Below are 7092 nucleotides of genomic sequence, written 5' to 3' on the forward strand. Positions count from 1 at the left end.
CAAAAGCCTGGAAAGTTTGTTGTCTTGATAACGATTTCTTGCAAATTTCCAAAACAAATATGAAATTGATCTTTTGACTCATCTGTTTTAGTGTGAAATACAGCTTGTGGTCTAAATTGAGTAGATTATTTGCAACAGAACACTCATCTACATCCTGTAGGAGGGAATATCAGTCTATATGCAAAAGAAGGAAAATGCAGATTTATTAATTTAACTGAAATCAAACACTTATTTCAGAATAAGCGATGTGGAAATGCTTCATATCTTATTCTCTACTGTGCAGTTCTTTGAAAAAGAAAATCAACTTTTCTATCATTTATTGTATCAAAGATTCTTTTACTACAATAGTATAGGAAAGAACACCAATGCAGACAACAGACAAGTGATTTAAAACAGACGTGAAATTCCCTCTATGTAGAAAATTATAGGCACTGGTGATGACATTAGATGCATATGACTAATCACAGTTAATGCTTGCTGTTGCCAATTAGCTTTATTAGCACAAGCAATTTGAGCACAGGATGACATTAATTACTGTAAGCAGCTTGTTCATTTGTTGAGCAGTGTGCATTTAGAAAAGGGTTATTCTATCTGGAAATTAATCATAACCCTCTTTATCATTAGAAATTCAGGAACACTGAGGAAAAAAGACTTTACCATGCAAATAGAAAAAAATGGGTGATGAAAGTCTGGCAGTAATTTTAGTATTTTACTACTATTTTATTTTTTTATAAAAAGACAAAAGCTATTGTATTATTTCTCTTTGAAAGCTGTACATGAGTGAGACAAAATTTCTACCATTAGAGTTAAGGCAAGACATTATGCAAAAAAAAAAAAACATTTGCATTATGCAATGCAAAAAAAATCTTGTGAAGGTGTACAGCAAAAATAAGGCTAAAGGTATCTAGAAAAAAAAAATTCAACCCACACTCCAAGCTGCACAATAAACACAGAATTTATTTCATGCTTTTTTATCATACGAAGATGTTTGATGTGTGGCACAGGTATCAATTTTTCATACAAATTTGCATATGAGAATACAATCTTCAAAGGGTGGAATAGGCATAATTTCATTAGCAAAATGCAAAAAGAGTCAGAAATGGTATAGCAAATGAAACAGCTGCAACTATGATCTGATTTCATTTGCACCACTACACTGGCTCACAAAACTATTGCTGCAGAAAAGTCAAAATCGTGTTGATGTTTTGGAAACAAGAATTCAAAATAAGATATTTTTTTTTCTTTGTGAGTTTTGCCTAAGTCTTTATATACCAGAAATTGTTAGTTCTTAATTCAAAAGATAATAGATTCAAAAGACAAAATTTACCTTTCCTATCTCTTAAGTCTGTAGATAATTTGAGCTTGAATCAGGAATCATATTCTCCATCCCTCATTTGCCATCTTGGGCTTAGTGACCATGATATGATAGAGTTCTCAATTCGTGGCGAAGTAAGGACAGGGGTGAGCAAAACCACTACCGTGGACTTCTGGAGGGCAGGCTTTGGCCTGTTCAGGACACTGGGTCCCTTGGGTCCTGAAGGGCAAAGGGGTCCAGGAAGGCTGGGCATTCTTCAAGAAGGACGTCTTAAAGGCGCAGGAGCAGGCTCTCCCCATGTGTGGTAAGATGAACCGGCGGGGAAGACGACCGGCCTGGCTGAACAAGGAGCTTTGGCTGGGACTCAGGAAAAAAAGGAGAGTTTACCACTTTTGGAAGAAGGGACAGGCAACTCGAGAAGAGCACAGGGATCTCGTCAAGTCATGCAGAGAGAAAATCAGAAAGGCAAAAGCCCAGCTAGAACTCAATCTGGCCACTGTTGTAAGAGATAATAAAAAATGTTTTTACAAATACATTAACAACCAAAAGAGAGCCAAGGAGAATCTCCCTCCTTTATTGGATGCAGGGGGGGGAACATTGCCACCAAGGATGAGGAAAAGGCTGAGGTACTTAATGGCTTCTTTGGGTCAGTCTTTAATAGTCGGACCAGTTATCCCCAGGGTATTCAGCTCCCTGAACTGGAAGACAGGGACAGAGAGCAGAATAAACTCCCCATAATCCAGGAGGAAGCAGTTAATGACCTGCTACACCACCTGGACACTCACAAGTCTATGGGGCTGGATGGAATCCACCTGAGAGTACTGAGGGAGCTGGTGGAGGAGCTTGCCAAGCCCCTCTCCATCATTTATCAGCAGTGCTGGTTAACAGGGGAGGTCCTAGATGACTGGAGGCTTGCCATCTACAAGAAGGACCGGAAGGCAGATCTCGGTACCCGGGAAAATTATGGAGTGGTTCATCCTGAGTGCACTCAACAGGCATGTGCAGGCCAGCAGGGGATCAGGCCCAGCCAGCATGGGTTCATGAAGGCAGGTCCTGCTTGACCAACCTGATCTCCTTCTACGCCCAGGTGACCTGCCCAGTGGATGAGGGAAAGGCTGTAGATGTTACCTACCTGGACTTTAGTAAAGCCTTTGACACTCTCTCCCACAGCATTCTCCTAGAGAAGCTGGTGGCTCATGGCTTAGGTGGGTATACTCTTCACTGGGTAGAAAACTGGCTGGATGGCCAAGCCCAGAGAATTGTGGTGAATGGAGTTAAATCCAGTCGGCGGACGGTCACAAGCGGTGTTCCCCAGGGCTCAGTATTGGGGCCAGTTCTGTTTAATATCTTTATCAATGATCTGGATGAGGGGATTGAGTGCGCCCTCAGTAAGTTTGGCAGATGACACCAAGTTGGGCGGGAGTGTCGATCTGCTCGAGGGTAGGAAGGCTCTACAGAGGGATCTGGACAGGCTGGGTTGATGGGCCAAGGTCAATTGTATGAGGTTTAACAAGGCCAAGTGCTGGGTCCTGCACTTCACTCACAACAGCCCCATGCAATGCTACAGGCTTGGGGAGGAGTGGCTGGAAAGCTGCCCAGTGGAAAAGGACCTGGGGGTGCTGGTTGACAGCCAGCTGAACATGAGCTGGCAGTGTGCCCAGGTCGCCAAGAAAGCCAACGGCATCCTGGCTTGTATCAGGAACAGTGTGGCCAGCAGGAGTAGGGAAGTGATCGTGCCCCTGTACTCGGCACTCGTGAGGCCACACCTCGAATACTGTGTCCAGTTTTGGGCCCCTCACTACAAGAAGGACATTGAGTTGCTGGAGCATGTCCAGAGAAGGGCAACGAAGCTGGTGAAGTGTCTGGAGAACAAGTCCTATGAGGAGTGGCTGAGGGAACTGGGGTTGTTTAGTCTGGAGAAGCGGAGGCTCAGGGGCAACCTTATCGCTCTTTTCAACTACCTGAAAGGAGGTTGTAGTGAGGTGAGTGTTGGTCTCTTCTCCCAGGTAACTAGTGATAGGACAAGAGGAAATGGCCTCAAGTTGCGTCAGGAGAGGTTTAGACTGGATATTAGGAAAAACTTCTTTACTGAAAGGGTGGTCGAGCATTGGAACAGGCTGCCCAGAGAGGTGGTGGAGTCACCATCCCTGGAGGAGTTCAAAAAACATGTAGATGCAGCACTTCAGGACATGGTTTAGTAGCCATGGAGGTGTTGGGTGGACTAGATTATTTTAGAGGTCTTTTCCAACCTTAATGATTCCATGATTCTATGTTTTAAAATAACTATTTTCAATTTTTCTTTTAAGCCATGTGGTGCAAATCTTGTTTTGGACAAGAGATCCACTGTTCAAAGCTGTGGATTTTGAGGGGTCTTAAAGAATGACAGAGTTCTTAGCAGTTGTTGACTTCTACACTGTTGTTATTCTCTCTTGTTTATCCATAATTCCTGTAGAAGCAGTACTGCTAGAGAAAGTAGCTAGTCTGTGGCTTGTGTTATGTGGGCTCCTATGGCAAGACCACATCACATAATCAACTGTGGACTCTGCTATATGCAGGCTGCTAGGGCATGTGAATCTCTGCTGTGGGATAAAAAAAAGAGTGAGTTACTAAAGGCCAGCAAGGCTGATAACACTGGCTTGCCCTTGGCGGCGCATCCAGCTAAGGCTGCTGAGACACTGGAAGAGGTTGCACATGGATGTGGAAGTGTCAGGTTGGCTAGAGCTTTGAGCAACCTGATCTAGTGGAAGATGTCCACGCCCAGGATAGGGGGGCTGGAGCTAGGTGTTCATTAAAGGTCCCTTTTAACCCAAACCATTCTGTGATTCTGTGAGTCAAAGGTTCATTCGACAGTGGTGTGGAGGAACTCCTCAGGAGCCACTGTCTCCTTTTGCATGTAAGCTGCTTCTAGAAGTTGCCGCCTTCTTAGGGTAATACATGTGCCTTGCAGGCCTCTCAATAACTTTAATGCTAAATTATTTTAGTAAGCACAATGTCAGGTAAGGAAGGTTAGGTGACTTAACTCTTTGATTTCCCTGTTGCCTGTGTCCAACAAACGTCTTGTGAACTGTCCTTAAAATGAAAGCATGCGCTCAGGTTATGTCACTGTTTTCCACTGCATCAACTGTGTGCAGTGTCTCATGCCTGTCTTTCAGTCCCAGGACATCTGCAACTCAAAATTTCTACCAACTTCTGACAAAACTGGTTTTACCAGCCTAAATTTATTTTCAGTAGTGTAGATAGCTTTATTATACTGGGATGAAGAGTTAACTCTCCTGTGTCCACAGAAGAAGAATTTTGCTGATAGAGCATACTGATACTGTATACTGCTACCCTTTGTTATAAGCCATTACGCTAAGCAGGCTGATTGATCCTCAGCCTAAAGAATCTATCCTCCAAGCCTACCTTTGGCAAATCATCAATGATAGAATATGAATTGTTTAAAATGCACTTTAAAACAGTCTTTTCAAACTTACCTTAGCTGAAAAATAACTGATCTTCTTTTTCCATAACCTTAATATCACTTTCCATGCGTGATTTGATTCAAATAGAAGTCTCCAGCATGCATGAACTCCTGTAAAGTATGTCTCTGAAGAGCAACAAACCCTTAATTCTCTCCTAGCTTTACATCCATTTTTCAACTTATCTGAATGCATTCAGCATTCAAAAGCTTTGTAAATACAGAGTTATAGTTCTCTGGACAGCATGCTCTGCACTTCCAGAATGCCAAATAGCTGAAACTGCTGAAAACACACAGTCAGTAGGTTTGAAGTGTACAGTCTTTATAGCAAGGAACTTAAAGTAGCCCCAGGAACTGACTCAACAGAAGAAGATATACTGCAACCATAATTCAGATATGCTGCTGAAAAATGAACACAAGAAAATAATTTAAATTATTAAATGGTTATATGAATGTTCAGCTTTGTGATGTGTTTGATCTCACACTACATTTTGTTAGTCATCTGCCTGTGCTCCAGTTTCTTCTTGGCACATAATGAACTTTTTTCCTCCTTTCTGGAGCAACAATTGCTTGTGGCAGACTGTCACAACTTATTCCCAGGATGAGTACATTTCTATTCAGAATGGAGGCTCCCTTCTTATTTCTGTGCTGAAGATTATGCTGTGGAGCTCTCTAGCAATACGTACGCATGTGTTAAAGGGCAGAGGTGTATATATATATACACAGCAACGATACAAGGGAAATCTTAGTATTTCAAAAAATGATAGCATTTGGCAACTTGCATCTGCCTTGTCAGGTGCTTTCTGATTTTTTAAGGTTTGTTTTGGAGAGGAGGATTTTTTTTTGTTTGTTGTTTGTTAAGGTCACAGTTTGAAAGTTGTTTTCCTCTGGGTGCACACAGTGTGCAATATTGCCTGAAAGGTTACGGTACTTGTCAAAGACTGGGATCACAGCATCATTCTATGAGAACAGCATTAAAATAGTTGGGAGACAAAGATAAGGTTGAAGAAAAAATGCTCTATCTTCCTGGCTGCAGAGAGTAATTTTTGTTATGTATCAATTCTTTGAATTAACTGGTACTTAGAAAAATGAAAACAATACTGTGTTTTAAACATGATACCATGTTTGCATCCTGAAGGATACAAAAAATGCAAGGCATATTTAGCAATGACACATCTATATTAGCAAACATTGATGGGCAGTAAATTTTCCGTTGTTGTGGTTTGGGTTTTTTTGAGAAGCAATGAGGATACCATTGCATTGACACTGAGCAATTCTGATCTTGTTCTGGACCTTCCACATTTCTGCTGGGCCACAGGGATTATTGCAAAAAAAAAAAAAAAAAAAAAAAAAAAAGAGGACTTTGTCAACATTCTTTGAGAGCAAAGCCTGAAGGAGAATGAAGTAGCACTTCAGGCTCAGTGATGTATAAGCCATTAAGCCGTTTTAATTTCTCTTCTCTGCATTGTCTGCAGAGAAGAGAAATGTGGAACAGCATATTCATTTCAACAGATGTTCTTCACTGACTGTGAGCATCCCAAACTAATGAAACACAGGTTGGCACAATAGCTCTGAGAGGATAAAAAGTTCTGTTCTGTAGAAAAATATTCCTCTTCCCCCCTCCCATTCTTGTGACATACCACTATTCAAAGCAATCTCATTTACATAGGAATTTACAACATGTTAATGACCCATGAAGATGCAATGCTGTGTGTGTGTGTGAGGAACCCAGTGAACCCATGATGCTGAATTTGCATCACTGCAGCATTCCCCACCCTTCCCTTGTAGACTAAGCAATGTTATTTTGATCAGAGGGGAGGGGAGGCAAGAAAGGAAGGGGCAATTATGCCACCATAGTTAAAGTTGTTCCTAAATATACAGATTTAGGAAAGAGACCTACCAATGTCTTTGATAGTTTGTGATGAGGTACAATTAAAAGTGCATTTAGTATGCAACTGGTATTTTGTTCTGATATGGCCAAAACTAGCTATTGGAACTATTCCAAGCAAACTTTATTCTCTGTCCCTGCTGATGGTTCTTCCCATAATGCTGCCAGCTACTGTTATTCAGGTTGGTGGTTGGGCTCTCCCCCTGCATTTGGCTAGTTTTGGATTTAGATATCCCTGTTTCCGAAGTATGGGGAACAGACTCAAACCCTGCTAGTCCTGGCCTTATCCCATAACTATTTGATATGCCCCTGGTAAACTTCTATTTCTTATCAGATTGCATTTGCACAGGCTATAGGGTTCTTTCAAAGATGGCAGTCAAAGTTTGATATCCAGGTTTAGGCTGATAGAAAGAAAGAATATAGAAAAATAGA

This window comes from Ciconia boyciana, chromosome 6, assembly GCF_034638445.1.
Source record: "Ciconia boyciana chromosome 6, ASM3463844v1, whole genome shotgun sequence".
Lineage (NCBI taxonomy): Eukaryota > Metazoa > Chordata > Aves > Ciconiiformes > Ciconiidae > Ciconia > Ciconia boyciana.